This window comes from Cimex lectularius, unplaced genomic scaffold (genome assembly GCF_000648675.2).
Source record: "Cimex lectularius strain Harlan isolate CLEC.00 unplaced genomic scaffold, Clec_2.1 scaffold106, whole genome shotgun sequence".
NCBI lineage: Eukaryota > Metazoa > Arthropoda > Insecta > Hemiptera > Cimicidae > Cimex > Cimex lectularius.
In genome coordinates, this window is record NW_019392769.1 from 586,195 (window position 1) to 602,628 (window position 16,434).

General features: G+C 35.9%; 1 protein-coding gene and 2 non-coding genes across 3 annotated transcripts in view; all 3 read left to right on the forward strand.

Annotated features, from left to right (window-relative positions):
- LOC106662324 overlaps nt 1-16,434 on the forward strand; it is a 408,805-nt gene that overhangs the window by 186,461 nt on the left and 205,910 nt on the right. The gene's annotated exons all lie outside the window — the stretch shown is intronic.
- Nucleotides 9,757-9,829, forward strand: Trnad-guc. Its single transcript has one exon. It is a non-coding gene; the product is annotated as a tRNA-Asp (tRNA).
- Trnae-uuc lies at nt 10,928-11,000 on the forward strand. Its single transcript has one exon. It is a non-coding gene; the product is annotated as a tRNA-Glu (tRNA).

The following is a 16,434-nucleotide window of genomic DNA, read 5'->3' on the forward strand; positions in this document are numbered from 1 at the left end:
AACCTTTTAGTTGTTTCTACTAACTATATGCGAGAAAAAAAATTCTTATAAACCCCTGTCCAAATGGTAAAGAAGTAATTTCAGTGTGTTTTTATTTTTGAACTTAGATTCACTAAATGCTTATAACCATCTGAAGTGGTCCGTAGAAAAATCTGGTTTGTGCCACATGAAAGAACGTTAATTTGCGGTGAGAAAACTTACATTGCAGAATTGACAAAAAAATTCAGAAAAAAATGTTTTCCTTACTCATGGCTAACTTATCGCCAGTCACGCTTGTATTTAATATATTTTATATTACTAGAATTGCAATTTTTTATTTTTGAGGTATTTTGACCAATGGAAAAATATTATAATCTATGTTTACGTTCATTATTTTCCATTCAATATTTTTTAGATAAAGTTTTCGGTTGATGTCTTTCTAACGATGGTTGTGTTCCAGAAATTAATTGGTTTGATGATTTTTTTATTATCGATATTTCAGTTCAATGACATTAAAAAATTCTGGTTTGATATTTTTTCTATGGGAGTTAGCATGGGTGGGGTTAATGCTAGAAGGTTGCTTAAGCAATGTTAGGCAGGGATCATGAGTTATTACGTGTCCCCTTAATTATTAGGGATTCGGTATTAGCCGTATTAGGGTTCGGTTAAGATTAGGGAAGTGCTTTCTTACGTTTTCGAGATGTGATTGATTAAGTAGGTAAGGTAAGGGTGAAGGAAGTGCTAGGTTTGATAAGGTTTGCAATAGGTTATGTTTGGTATAGTTATGAGGTTAGGGATGATTAAGATTAGGTTCTTCCTCTACGTGCTCTTACTTTACGTTAGTTAAGTAAAGTAAGAGATAGGATATGTTAGATTAGGTATGGTTAGGTACAGGGGCGGATTAGGTTAGTTAGTGATATGGGCGAATATGATTTGATAAGCTACGATATAGGATTAAGAACGAGCTAGGATTTGAAGACTTAGGGTTAGGTATGTTAGAAAGCATTAATGTTAGGGTTCAGAAGAAGTTAGGATAGTAGCGTTAGGTTTACTGACGGTCAGGCTACATAGGGTTAAGAACGGTATAAAGTTGGTAATCTTAAACTTAGGTTAAGGACGAAAAAGGATTGGAAGTCTCCAGCTTAGGTTATGACGGAATAGGATTTGTAGGCATAGGATTAGGGACGGCTTAATATTTGTAGGCTTAGGGTTAAAGACGGGCTAAGTATTGTAAGATTGGGCTTAGCATAAGGGTTCGGGCCGGGTAAGGTTAGGAAGGCTTCAGTTTAGATTGAGGACGGAATAGGCTTTCTAGGCTAAGGATTAGGTTTAGGGCATGGTTAGGTTAAGTAAGCTTAGGATTACGGTCGGCATATAATTTGTAGGCTTAACCTTAGGCTCAGCATAAGGATTTGGGCCAGGTTAGGTTAAGAAGGCTTAGGATTAGTGTAAGTTTCCAGTTAGGTTAAGTAGGTTTAGAGTTATAGATACGTTTCCTAGATAAGCAGGCGTTCTGGAAAGCAGAGAAAATATGTGATGTTTTTCAAGAAATATTTTAGGTTCCATTACTTTTTTAACATCGATGTTTTGATTCAATAATTTTTTATTGTCGATGATTTTGTACTATGATTTTTTAACATCATTTTCTTGTTTAGTGTTCTGTGAACACAACCGTTTTCGTTTGATTTTCGTAGGTAATATTGTTAGAAACTCCAATCCGTGAATGGCAACTATCAACGATCTTCTCGCTTTACGGAAATTTACAAATTCCTTCGAATGTTAATTTACTAACCGTAGTTCAGAAATCCGATCTTATAAATCCTAATATCTAACAATTTAATTAGTACTTTTCAAAGTTCAAAGTCAAACCACAGTTCTCCATCTCTTAAGCTTTGTAAAGTGATTTTTTTAAAAATTAAATAGAACATTTCATAGATAAATCAATGTGCCAGCAAACCTCGAAGAGATCGGTTTCATAATTTTCTTATTCTTTTAATTAATTAATTTTATACCAGTAACTCTTGTTTTCTTAATTCATGAGAGTATCAGAATAACATTAAAGTTTAAGGCCGATGTATCGATATTTTAACTTGTTTTAATAAAAATTATAGGTATATTTTTCTATACACTGCCAGTAAACGTCAAATAATTAATTGCGATTTAATAATCATTTATTTATGTGCAAACTTGTTATGGAAGGACTGTATCATTGGATCAGTGGGGCTACATCATAAATCTTCAGAACATTCTCCGTCTCATTTAACTTAGGTCAAAATGCGACTGAGTTGTTATTAAGAGTTAAAAGTGTCAAAAAATTTTCGGTACGGTCCATCCCATTTGGCCGGTTAAAGGGTTTGTGGCTAAATGGGACGATTTAGATGGATGAGAGGCATGTCGTTGGATTGGTCAGCTCCCACGATGGAATGGCGAGGTGGAAAAACGTGATTATAGAACGGGTGGAGACAGATAAGGTTGTCTCTTTTTCTATCGGACCTCTCGCTTTCTCCTCCAGCACCATGAGTCCAGAGATAAGCCCACCGAGAGCTTTACAATGTCCCGGCGACCACTTTTAGGGAAATTTAGTGCCCTCCACATCCCCCTGTATCGCGGGCTATTCCGGTTCATAAAAGTAAAAGTGAGCCGATTTTTTACTGTCCTTTTAATGTGTACTATCCAGTTTCACCGGTTAAGCCACGAAGAAAACGAACCCCTCCCATTTATATTTTATATCGGGTAATAAATTTACCTGATGAACAATGCTTATAATTCATATTTGAACAACCGCCCTGTGGCTCTATTTAACTGATAAACTCAATAAATTAACATATTTTAATGTAATAATAGTTTTAAATTAGAAATATCTTCACTGTATATTATATTTATTATTAACATATTGACTGAAATAAAATCACAAGTTTTCACTTTCATCTTAATGGTTCTGGTTTCGAATCCGGGCATAGCTTTTGAATTGAAAATAGTAGAAAACATATTGTAAAAATGTAAAACGGTTTGATGCTTCGTTTATTCGAATATATATAGGATGACTGACGATAAGTGTCGAAAATTTAAGGAGGTGTTTCTCTTCACCATATCCAACAAAAAACTCCCTATAAACCCCTGTCCAAATCTCCACGGTAAAGAAGTAATTTCAGGTTTTTGGTTTTGGTTAATTTTTCGACTTAAGTCCACTAAATTGCTTATAAACTTCAAAATTATTGACTGTAGAAAAATCTGGTTTGTGCCACCCCAAAGAACGTTAAATTTACTGTAAGGAAACCTATTTAAATTGCAGAATTGATGAAAAATTTTGCACGAAAAAATCAGACAAAACAAAAATGTTGAAATTTGGAATTTTTTGAAAAAGTTGGATTGGTAACTGTTAATAAACACAAACTCCTGGAGTTTTGCAAATCCCCTCAAAAGATTTCCATTCAATTAGCTTCCAGCGTCTATACTCACCTTTATGGATTGCGCTTGTGTAAGGACCGAAAATTTTGTTGAAAAAACTGGTGTTAATGAAAGGGGACACGTTCAATTTTCCTAGAAAATCCGTCTGACTCATGAGTTTCATGTCAGTTCTTTAATGCTAAATTCAATCAGTTTGCGTTACGTTATCAGCTGACAACTTCCTCGGGTTGGTGATTTAAATTATGTCTTTGTTTCCTAATGCTTTTCGTTTAACATTACTGCAACGGGTACCCTGCTACTGGTGCAAAGTGACATTACCAAGCTCGTTTTCCGCATTGAGACGTTCCAGCAGATCCCACCTTCCAACGACGTCAGCAGAGGCTGAGGGAAACTGGTTCTTTCACTCGAAGAACGAGGAAAACAATCAGTGAATTGATGTAGATGAGGAAAAATCAACTCATTGCTGGTGGTCATTTCGTTCCAAACTTTGCGCCCTCGTAAAATGGTAAGGGTACATTCCTTTTCGACGGAAGGTATCCCAACCTCTCCATTGTGCAAGGTCGCAAAATTTCCTCATTTATATATATATNATGACGGTTTTGTTCAAGGGTGCGTTCCATCTTGACGTTATTAATTCTCAATAACAACTGAGTAAAATAATTTAGCATTATATCAAAGGTAAACAATAGGCAAGTGAGCAAGGTTCGCCAGGCGTTTGTTTGGGATTATTTTCAAGGTGAATGATTGTAACAGAACTTATGGCAGGACTGGGTATATTGTAAAAGTAAAATAAAGAGAACGATAAGGCGGATCGGAAATGACGAAAGTGCATAAACTAAATACATATGTTAACTCAATTGATCAAACATAACTTAAACAGTTTAATTAATTTATCCAAGAGATGATCCATCATCGTTGGGTCGTTTCATGGGGCAATCACGGAGAAGTATCATAGAAAGTTTTGATTTGACCGTCTGGCCGGAGAGCTCATGTTGATCATTAATCTCACTCATCAACCCTTGGCATTTCCATGCACTTAATGACCCACGAGTGTTCCGACAACTCGAATCGTCAGAATTTCAAGCTAAACAATTTAATATGTCTTACGAAGATGGACGGAGTTTATTCTGTACGTCATTTGTAAAATTGTTAAACGTTTGGAAAAGGGATGTTTTCGAATGATCTACCCGCCATTTTGTACAATTAAATATTTTGTTACTGTTTCATTGCAAATCTCTAAAATGAAGGATTGTCTGGTCGAACGGAATACGTAAAAGCAGTTATAAAGTTCTGATTATTTAGGCTTCAAATTTTACTTGAAAAACAAACTGTAAGCTTATGTATGCTTGAAAATTATTAACTGGACAAAACTGTCGTTAAAAAATGATTCATTTAAAAAAATAGACTAACACAGGTAAGTTTTTGCATTGTTGTGAAGATGTCAACCCAGGTCAAACTACAATAATACTATTCACAATCTAAAAGCACCTTTTTTTTTATTGTATCTTTCTCCAAGGATACGTGGTATCTCGGTGTTAAATCGTTTGATTTAAACGATTCGAAAAGAAGAAAAGAGAGAGAAAAAAAAAACGGGAATAATTTCTTAAGAGTTAAATTAAAGAATAAGACAAAATGCACGAAAATAAATGGGGACTTTGAATGGAGCCAATGATTTAACCTGTAGGAAATTAAATAAAACCATTCACCCGAAAACCATAACCAAAAACTCACCTTGCTGAAACGTGACGACTTCACAGCGACGACGCAACTTCGGGCCCGAGTCCGTCGTAGTCTCCGGTGTACAGCTTCGGCTAATCTTATTGGAAATATAATTCTCGGGTTGAACCAACAACTCATTAAATCACTGGCACAACTTTAAATTAGAAAAACTGGAGCGAATAGAAGGAGTAGAACGTAAGAGAGTGAGCAGAGAAGTGAAGGTGTGAAGGGCTCGCGTAGGAGGAGGGGATCAAAAGAAAACAACTACTTGTTGGACTATTTACAATCTATGTACAAAGGTACAGTTGGCGTAAACACTCGGCATAATGCTAAGTCAGAAGCTCACCTGAAAGAGACAAATACGTAGAGAAAACAATGCAAACAAGGGAGGTCCATGACAAATGTAGGCCAATGATTTTTGTTGCCCTATAAAACCAAAAATATATAATTGGCAGTATATTATTAGAGATAGATCTGTGGACAGATATGGAACCCTGAAAAGGCACAAAATCGATTTAAAAAGGTACCAAGATTAGCTTTTTTTAAGACTAAAGGCTAATGCGGACTCGTCCTATTGGGTTGATGCAAAACAAATGCAGGTTGTCCTTTTCGCTTCACTTTTAATACTAATTGTGAAAACAAACCTTTTCCGTTATGCTAGTGGATACACAACATTTAACGCCTTTTTATCTCGCTTCCTTTCTCTTAAAATCCTATCAGTTAAAACATTTAATTTAGTCTGTTGCTCACACTGGACAAAGTGCAGCGCAAACCGCTCGAAACATTAATGACATTTGGGGACATGAGGTTCCCGAGAACTCTTCGTCACAAGACAAGAGGATCTTCAACATCCGCACCTGGCCTATTCGGCCTTATCGGAGGTTTTGATTCTCAACATGAGAGCTGACGCACCTCCGCATAAGACGGAATGGTGTTACCGCCGCAGCATTGGCGCCCCAGTCTCTATGGGCCAAGACAACCCCACTCTCTGCTTGTTCACTCCGAATGGTCGGGCCCACATTGTGCATCGGGTCGTATGCCGCGCGCAAAGGGCTAACAAGCCGAAATACTTCAGCCTGTTCTCCCGCGCACTCCCTAGATAGAGAAAGCGACTCTATCTCCCAGAGTATTAGGGCTTCCCATAGCGTGGAAACTACCGCCCCGGCCGCGGTTTTGTTTTAAGTGAAATTGCTAAACACCCCCTAGATGAGCACTGCCTACGGTAAAAACCTCCGGTCGAACTCAGCCTACACCTGCCACGCGCATTCGAGGGACGCCATAGGCTCAACCTAGTGGTCCGATCCTTCGCTTCCCCAAGGGTACCACGCCGGTCGTACGCACAACAATGCAAAGCATACTTGAGTCAGAGCAACGGATTCACTACCCGTTTCCGTTCGCTTACTCACGCATTCGAGGAACTATTCAGCATAATCATCGCGTCCTCAACGCCTATACGCTGTCGTCCGGTCCACCGTCCCCCGTGAGGCCGGGGATAATAACGCTAGCCATACGCAAACTTCACGAAGGTCACAAATAGAAGACAGCTTCTGTCTAAGTCCCGCCAGGGGCGTCACCACGTACCACCACGAATCCATTCCCAGTGTAACTTGAGCTGAATTTGGAATGTTTAGTTATTACAAATGGCCATACATCCTTCCCTGTCTATGCAGACAGGATCTGGTGCACTGGCCCTCGTGTGACTCTGTTAAGGCACCCGCCGCCCATGCCGACCCTAGGCCGAGACGAGTACAGCTTGTGCTTTAGAGAGGTTGCCACGCCCTCTGGGCTACACCTTTATTTTGTGCCCGACATTTAAGGGCAAACAACCATAAATGAATCCACAGTACAACGTTTGCTTCAAAACTTCCGTAATGGAAATTACCTCAAGAGCAAAGAAGTTGGTGGCCGTTCTTCCGTTGTTAACAACGACCAGTTGAAGACTGCAGTTGAAGATGACCCCACAAAACTACTCGAGAAATGGCGGAAGACTTGGTGTTGACCAGCCACAATGATTTGTCATCTGGAAGCTATTGGGAAAACAAAGAAGCCAAGTTCCACATAAGCTGAACGACTGCCAAAAGGATCGCAGGTATGAAATCTGTTCAATGCTTTCCGTACGCAACAAAAATGATCCATTTCTCAGTAGTATGGTAACGTGTGACGAAAAATGCATATTATACGACAATAGACAGCGTTCTAGACAATGGTTGGATAAGTGTGAAAAACCAGGGCACTTCCCAAAACCAAGCTTACATCCGAAAAACACTACGGTCACTGTCTGGTGGTCATCGGAAGGACTCAGTCATTAAAGCTTCCTCAATCAGGGTGAAACCTTCTCTTCTGAAAAATACAAAAATTAAATTAATGATATGATCCGAAAACCGCGACATTTATGGCAAGAATTAATCAATCGGAAGAGGATCCTCCTTCATATCTACGCACGTCAATACATCGCATAACGGACTCTGGCACGATTTTATGAGTTGGGTTAAGAGACTGTACTCACCGGATCTTTCTCCCACGGATGTTTTATAAACATCTGGTCAACTTTTTGCGCGACAAACGGTTCAGAAGTCAGAATGACATTGAAAATGCATTTCGGGAGTTCGTCCATTCCAGAGACGGTAGTTTTCACTCTTCTGAAATTAATGCATTGGTTGTGCGTTGGCAACAAATTACAGATAGTAATGCAATTCGATTAAATATATTTTGTTGAAGATAATTTGTAGCATGTCTTTACTGAACATCAAAAACCTGCATTATTTTTGCATCCACCCACTATTTTACCAATCACCTTGTTGGTTTACTTCTATATTAGTAGCATACGCATTTAGTGCTTCCAGGAAAAAAAGATTCAATACTTTTTAAAAAGACCTAACGAATGAGAATAAATAATATCAATATTTTATTTTGGGTTTTTTCAGAATAATTCAAAACAGAAATAGAAGTTGAAATATTGAGTCGTTTTTATTAAATCACAAATCTTCATGACGTTTTCCTGCTTTTTTGCTTATTGTAAAACTGGTTATAAAATTCGACATTGATAGAAAATAAGACTGGTTTACTCAGGTATCTGAACAACAATAAATTCTAAGCATGTGTGTTATTTTCCGAAAGTAAACAGGTCTACTTCAATATTCATTCTCTTTTCATGTAGATAACGATTTCCTCGAAAGTGAATTTTAGGCAGTCCTTTGATTCGAAAATATATAGGCTCTCAGAAAGTCACAGTGCTTTTAACGCAAAAAATATACTTTCCTCACAACGGCGGATCCTGAAAAACCGCACGCACCTTCTGGTAATGGTTTAGACAAGACGAGAACTTCATAAATTTTTGTTCCTTACTTGCTAAAAGCAAAAAAACCCAAATGCTTTCGATGCCTTTTTTTACTACCGTCTCAAATCTGCGTCTTAATTACAATAGTTCGATCCGTGGGCGATTAGGGATCGTTCAAAGCCCAATTCTAATTAAGGAGAGAGACTCAATTAAACCGGTGCTAACCAAATCTCAGTAGTACTATTACAGCCGGCCTTTTAGAATCCTGTATGCTCTAAGTCCCAGAGCAAATTCTCTGGAGGGAATATCTCAAATAGGAACATTGATTAAACTTTAATTGATTTAATTATTTCCTTTCACCGCCTTCATCTTGGAAAACATATTTTGTAAGGGGGCTACATTTTTCGATTTAGAAACTACAAGTCCAGTCTATAATTTACAACAATAAGGAAAAATACTTTGCGTTACATAAATTATAAACTATAACAATCCATTTGTTTTTACAGATGTTTTTTCTTTATTAGTAATATAAGACACAACATATGCAAGTGATGTTACATCGATTTCTACAAATAATTATATTTCAATTGCTCTATTTTCATCTCCGGTGCATGCACACTTCTGTGGCTTTTAAACTTTCTAGGACGCGCCGGTATAATTAATTAGTTAGCTATTATTCCTCTGTGCTGATTTACCTTTGCGTCAAACTCATGAAAGTTATGCCTGCAACGGACACGACTATCGTCTTGCCGGATTTTACAGATGAGGTCATCCTTTCAATTTTTTTTCGAATTAATTTAAAAAATATTGCGATATACATCGGTTTCTGTGGGTATAACGCACATTTGTGAATCCCTGCGTGCATCTATTTTACGATTATGATCAATAAACTCGGTTTTAAGAACCACCAATAATATACAAATTAACATATTTTGAGATAAAAAATACAAAGTAGTAAAATCATGGAAAATTTGCTCATTTCATTGTGTAATTACAGTATTAAAATTATTTCTCCGCGGAAATAAAAGATAAAAGATTTTATTAAAATTAAGTAATACTAGTAAAACCATCCAACCATCCCTAAATAATCCATTATATTTCGTGGTCCGATTGACCAAATAGCTTCTTTCAATTAATTAATCTTTATGTAAGGTATTGGTTGAAATGAAAAAGATAGTGTCACGAGCGAGATTCGAACCCACGACCTTCGGCTGACTGCGCCGATGTTCTACCACGACCTAACGTGAGTTCTATCTACCCAGACACCAACCTCCCATCTCAATCTACCTTTTGAATTTTCCCTCCTTTTTGCAATTTTTCAACAACAAAAAAAATCGAAAGATAGGCTGAGATTACTGTCCAGGTGGATCGAAGTCACGATAGCTCAAGTGGGAGAGCAGCGGCGTGTCTAGCCGAAGGTCGTGGGTTCGAATCCCGCTCGTGACACTAGCTTTTTCATTTCAAACAATACTTTTCATAAATATTAATTTCTTTTATATAATTTTTTAACATATTATTTTAGAAGTTGGACTTTTTAATGAAAAAATTATTTCTCTTTTTCTATAATTCCATTCATGAAATTAAGCTTTTCTTTCAAAATCGCGCGCTTAATAAATACTGCAGTTATCTTATAAATAAATAAGAATAAAAAAATTAAAACAGATCTACATCGCAAGAAAAACATCTCATAAATAAAAAAACCTTGCTTTTTTTATTTTAACACTGACTTGTAATGTTCCTTTTATTGAGCCTTGTTTGCCGCTTATTCTGGCCTGTTGCAAGGTAAAAATTTTGCTATAATTTCTACAAAGAAATTGCCCTGTCTTCACGATGAGTGGTGGGGACAGTTAGTGTCCTCGGAAGCTGGAAACTGCCACTAAAACTGAAATACTACCTATTTTATTTTGCCCTTTTCCGTGGTTCTGTTCATTTTTTTCCTTCAAAAACTGTTTGGGCTGACTGAAGATAGAAAAGTGTTATAAGTTAAAAATTAGTTTAATTATTTCTCTGGTAGGAATGGGACAGACGTTGGGAATCGGGCCCATGACGAGGGAGTGACGCCATAATTATTAAACTACCGTGGTATAGAAGGCAACAATTAATCATATATTTAGATCATATGTAAATCATTCATTTTTATATTAATTGAAAGCTTATTTTGGTGATTTTTCTTAGTCGGAAAACATTCCTCGCTTCTGGTCAACATTAGTCACATATTCAATTCACTAGTTTTGTGGTCCGCTTGACCAATTAATATATTACAATTTTTTTTTTGCAGTTGAGATAAAAAAGTCAACGGCACGAGCGGGATTCGAACCCACGATCTTCGGCTTGATACGCCGCTGCTCTACCACTTGAGCTATCGTGACCTCGATCCATTCGGACACCAACTTCCCATCTCAACCGCACCTTTTGAATTTTCCCTCCTTTTTGCCATTTTTCAAGAGAATCCAAACCGATTGCACGACATTTGAAAAATGGCAAAAGGAGGGAAAATTCAAAAGGTGCGGTTGAGATGGGATGTTAGTGTCTCAGTGGATCGAGGTCACGATAGCTCAAGTGGTAGAGCAGCGGCGTTTCAAGCCGAAGATCGTGGGTTCGAATCCCGCTCGTGCCATTAACTTTTTTATCTCAACTAAAAACCTTAATTAATTGTAATTATTCACATATTTTGATCTTCTTGAAAACAATTAGCCACTAAAAACACGCCCATACATAATATTTTTTTCTTTTCATTATAAAAAATTTCATTTTTTTTAATTTGTTTGACATTGAAATATTTATCAAATTTTCATGTTTACCACGCTTGTTTTTTTGTTTTTTTTCCAAGCTCTCGATAATAATGGGATTTTATCTACAAGTGATTTTTATCAGCCAAGCTGAATCAAACCAGTTTTAGCTGTAAAACATTTTCTGTTTTCTCTTCCTTCGAGTTAAATTAAAGTGAAATTGCTTGTTCGATCTACTATCAAATAGAAGATTTCCTTTCTGGAAGAGTCAGAGCCAAATCGAAGACTACCACGATCGCCCGATCAAGCGAAACTACGGATCTTCATCGACCGCATTCTCTCTAACAAATAAATTCGTTCTAAGAGAAATCAATCTCGTCTTTGAATAGCCGTAACCGTTCCAACAATTTTTTTCTCAATTAAGCACCAATCTCGGGAATCGCTGGCAGTAACGGTTTAGGTAAAACTTCCCGGTTTCGAGAGCGGCCCTGAATTCGCATTTCATATAAGAAAATTTAAGAAAAACATATTGAACATCAATTCGTATTTTGTTTCAATGTTTCAGAGTTATTGACACAATTCAATTTGCTCTCCAGGCAAAGCATTTCTTGAGTGCGTTCTTGTATGTATCCAAGAATTTGACAAGATCTGGCAGTCATGCATCCTCTATAAAATTAAAATTTTTCTAATACTTGTTATGCGATCAACCAGCCTTTAATGCGATGTTGATTGGAATTCGGGTTGTGGTCTTCAAACAAACAATGTTTTTATATCAACGCCCAAGCTTTCGACAAGTTTTATTGCCTTCTTCAGGGGATCTACAGAGACATAGGGACATAATCATTTAAATAGTTATAAATTACAATAACTATGCAATAATTGTACTTACAGATACAAAGTCATAACTTAAACACATTACACATTTCACCATATGTATGTATACAAACTATATACATATATAATAAATAAATAAATAACAACCTCTTCTTCATGCCTCTTACATATATGTATATGCATTTTTTTAAAACAGTAACAATTACTTAACAATTAATATTCTATAGGTACATAAATATCACAGGCGTTTGACTAGAAAAATTGTGTTTATCACGTTATCAGGTGGGAGGTTCCCCACACTATCACCTACTGATAACAATCATTTTCCACAATTTTTAAAACACGATCTTAATTTCTAGTACATTGGTGATTCTGTGTTATCACAGCCTGTTATAATAAATAAATAAATAAATATGTATGCAAGTATTGTTACGATCTTTAGGGAGAGACCTTGTCTTTTTCTAAAATCCCACTGTATATCACATTCAAATTATTCAAATCTGTTTTTAAATTACATGCCATGTTATTCTGATGAATAAATATCATTTCTCTCAAAAGTCTACGACCTGTATTTTTTTCTGAAGCCACAATTTTGACTACATCGAAATCACGATTATGTTTAGTAGCATGTGTATGTTTGGATAGTGCTGTTTCGAAGCCGGCCTTTCATCATCACTGCAATCATACTTAAGGCATGTTGCCGCACACGTTCCGATAAATATTGTTTCGTTTGGCCGTAATCACAGTGGGACATTGTGTACATTTGATGCGATACACTATATTAGATTTTTGTAATAGAGATTCTTTACTTTTAAGTTTTGTGTAAAAATTCTTGCCCACTTTATTATTAAATTTGTAAACAATTTTGACATTATCTATTTTTTCTTTCAACAGTGTTTTTAACTCGATGTTCCAGCTACATATGTAACTGGTTGATAAAGTTTTTGCTCAACAGGTATATTCTCATTCCTTGTTGCTCTTGCCCTGTTTTCCATTAATCTATTTATTAATGATCTTGGTTATATATTAACATAGAGCGCACTTTTTTCCTGTTCTCACTGTGGAACCGATCATCGCTCAATTTCAGAGCCCTATCAATTAAAAACTATGTTAACTTCCATTTGGAAAAATTTTCTACCCACTCTTTATGACCTTGTTCCAACTGGTAACTGACCGCTCCTATATAGTGAGTTGCGGCAATTCAGATATTCCAATAGTATTCGGCGTCCTCCAAGGGAGCATTCTAAGTGCATTTCTACACCCTTTTTCTGATTACTTTCTTATACACCCAAAAACAATCATAACCACTTTGCCGTTGGCGCCCTAATTTTGTCTTCTAATCCGAATCCCATCCAACCATCCTCCATCATGCAGAACATCCTGAAATTATCAAGAACTAGTGCAAAATATGGAAGACTGTACTGAATGAGGAAAAATGAAACTACTTTTTTCTTTATAGGAGACTGTTTCGGTAATATTTCCTTTCAGCAAAACGCCGACATGATTATAAACAATGGCCGCTTTATAGAAATAGTGCCGTTTTCTTGACATAAAAATGCCAGGACAAGGTTTTATAAAGTATCAAAACGGCTCAAAGCCTTTATTGTTTCTTACAATACTTACTAAATGTTTAAAATAAGACATTAATTACCTTACGAATTTTATAAGAAGGCTTATTGAAACTCATATAAACATGACTACTTTTTGTTTACTTACAGCAACATTTATTAAAATTAATATTTTCTGTTGTAACTATATCTATTGTTTTTTATTTTAATCAAAATGTCTATAATTACGCACAACGGTATGCCTGAAACACGTTTTCAATATTTAACTGATTGCCGTAATAATCGAAAGAGTTTCAGTGAAGATTTTTTGTTAAATTTCAAAGTGAAAATGTACCGGAATGATATGGTTAACAGAGAATAACTCACATGCCGGCATGAAGTTGTGTGGGTCGCATGTTGTGCAGATCAAAGGGTAACCGGGCACTTATTACGCCAGCTATTTACCTGAGTGCATTAAATTTAGTATGTTAAGATAATGTGATGAAAACAAGCAGAAAAATAACATGAAGTAGTCCGACAAAGGGTTATGTTAATTACAAAGTTTATGGCCAAAATACAAGTAATAAGCGGGCGAATTCTCTTTCTCTCTTTCTCTCTCTCTCTCTCGCCCTTTCTTTCTTTCTCTCTCTCCCTCTCCATCTCCATCTCTGTCTATCAATTTACCATATTCTAACTATGTATGTATTTTTCTTTCCACCTATTTACCTAACAATATTGCTTTTCTTTTTCTTTTAAATCCACGGTTGGTAGCAATTCTTAGTCAAAAATTGAAAAATTCCAAGTCCTCCGTGATTGAAATATTTTATTCGATTTTTTTATTACATGGATGTTTCGGGCCTACCGCCCATCATCAGCGACTAAACTTGGAAAACCTCATGGTACAATTGCAGTACGAAAATACGCACATAAGTTACAATTTTTTTAAAGTAAATATACCTGGACTATGCCGTAGATACACATATCTGTGCACCCCATTTTGAGGGGGGTGTCGTCAAAATGGTTTTAAAACTGTAATAATAACAATCATTTTATTTTAGTCACCTCATGGGTACAACACATGATAATAAGATTCTTTTTATATATACCCTCTGCCGCTATCCGCCATTATCCGCGTGACCTTCCACTTTTTAACTGGTGATTATTGGTTTTTTACCAATTTGTCAAACAGGAGCGGCCGGAAAACAGTACCTACTCAAAAAGTGGCGGATTACGCGAAACATCCCCTGTAATAGACAAAATTGAATAAAATATTTCAACCACGGAGAACTTGGGATTTAGCAACTTTTAGATAAGAATATACCTTTCTATATATTTATTTATTTATGTATGCATTTATCTATCCATCTTTCACTCTCTCTGTCTATATGTATGTTTGCCACTAATGCTCTCTCTCGATCTATTTATTCATCTTTTTTTCTCCATCTATCAATCTATCTCTCGCTTTTTATTTATCTCTCTCTTGTTCTCTATCTCTCTCTCGCACATGCTCTATTTCTCTTGATTTCTATCTCTTCCCCTCCCCCGCACGCTCATTCTGTTTCTTAAAAAATCAATAACAATAGAACAAAAAGATCGATGTATCATTAATTATATTTATTTTTGTTTACATTAGTTTTAGGTTATTTTAAAGTTTTTTTTAGAGGGCGTCGTTGGCCGCAACTGTTTAATCGTTGACACGGTGTTCATCACTGTAAGGTAAAGGTCCCGGGTTCGAATCCAGCGGCCCTGCATTCGTACCCAACGTACTCTCAAATGTTGTTTTTTTTTTTTCAAAAACACCGGCACCCCGTTCAAATAACCTCGTAGTTGAAATACCCTCGTTAAAAAAAAGTTTTTTGTGTGTATGATTCTATTTTATTGTATTGTATTTGTCCTTTCTATTGTATTTTTTGTTATGATATGTACTTCATTTTGCTTATTGTTTGTACACTTTCAATAGAAAATATTTTGGATTTACGTTGTATAATCACTTAGCCGTTTGCGGTGTGTGGTACCCATTTATTAGTTTTTTTTGTTTTTAAATAATATAATTTTATAAGAGAGTTTAGAATACCAAATTCTGTGTGAAAACGTAAAATTAAAACATATCTATGCTTTGCCTCTGTTTCTGTATGTCTGTCCTTCTAACAGTCTCGGTATGTTCAAAAACCAAAATAATGATGTTTCTAAACAACTACCAAACCAATAATTTTTCCATTAAATAAAATCTCACTAATACAGCTTAAAAGTAGACAGTCAATTTTTCTGGCTACATTTACATTTCTCAAAATACAACAATTAGCAATTGTAATATTAACAGGTTGAAGTCCACGTTCGACATGTTTAAACACATAATTGGTCTAGAGCGATATGTATGTATGCAAATAAACAAATAATTACATAGAACAATTAAGTTGGCACAATGGAATAACTTAAGCACGTCAGGCAATACTGCTAGATTATAGATTATCAGATGCGATGGTTTCCTGTCCTAATCCTCAGATGTGCTTATGTGACCAGTATGTTTAGGTCAGTAGATTGATGAAACACAAATTATTTTAATCGTGATATAAAATGATAGATTGAGTGAAATATTGTCAAGCCTGACATTTAAATATAGTAATAAATACACTGTATATTTTGTACGGTATATTTTCATTTTGGCTATTTTCTTTTTGGGGGCAAGTTTCTGAGAATAACATAAGCGTTTTTGTGAATTGTTATGGGAATGCAATTAAAACAAGTTCGGTCATAAGAACAATCAGAATTTTCTTGTTTTATTGTTTATTTTGTTTGTTATTGTTATAAAATTTCATTCGTCTTGGCTAAAGGAAACAGGGAGAAAGAAATCCCGTGGGATGCGAAATCATTTTTAATCCGATGAAACAGATATGACTTTATATTCTTTTTTTGACTGAAACAACAAAAGATATATTTAAGT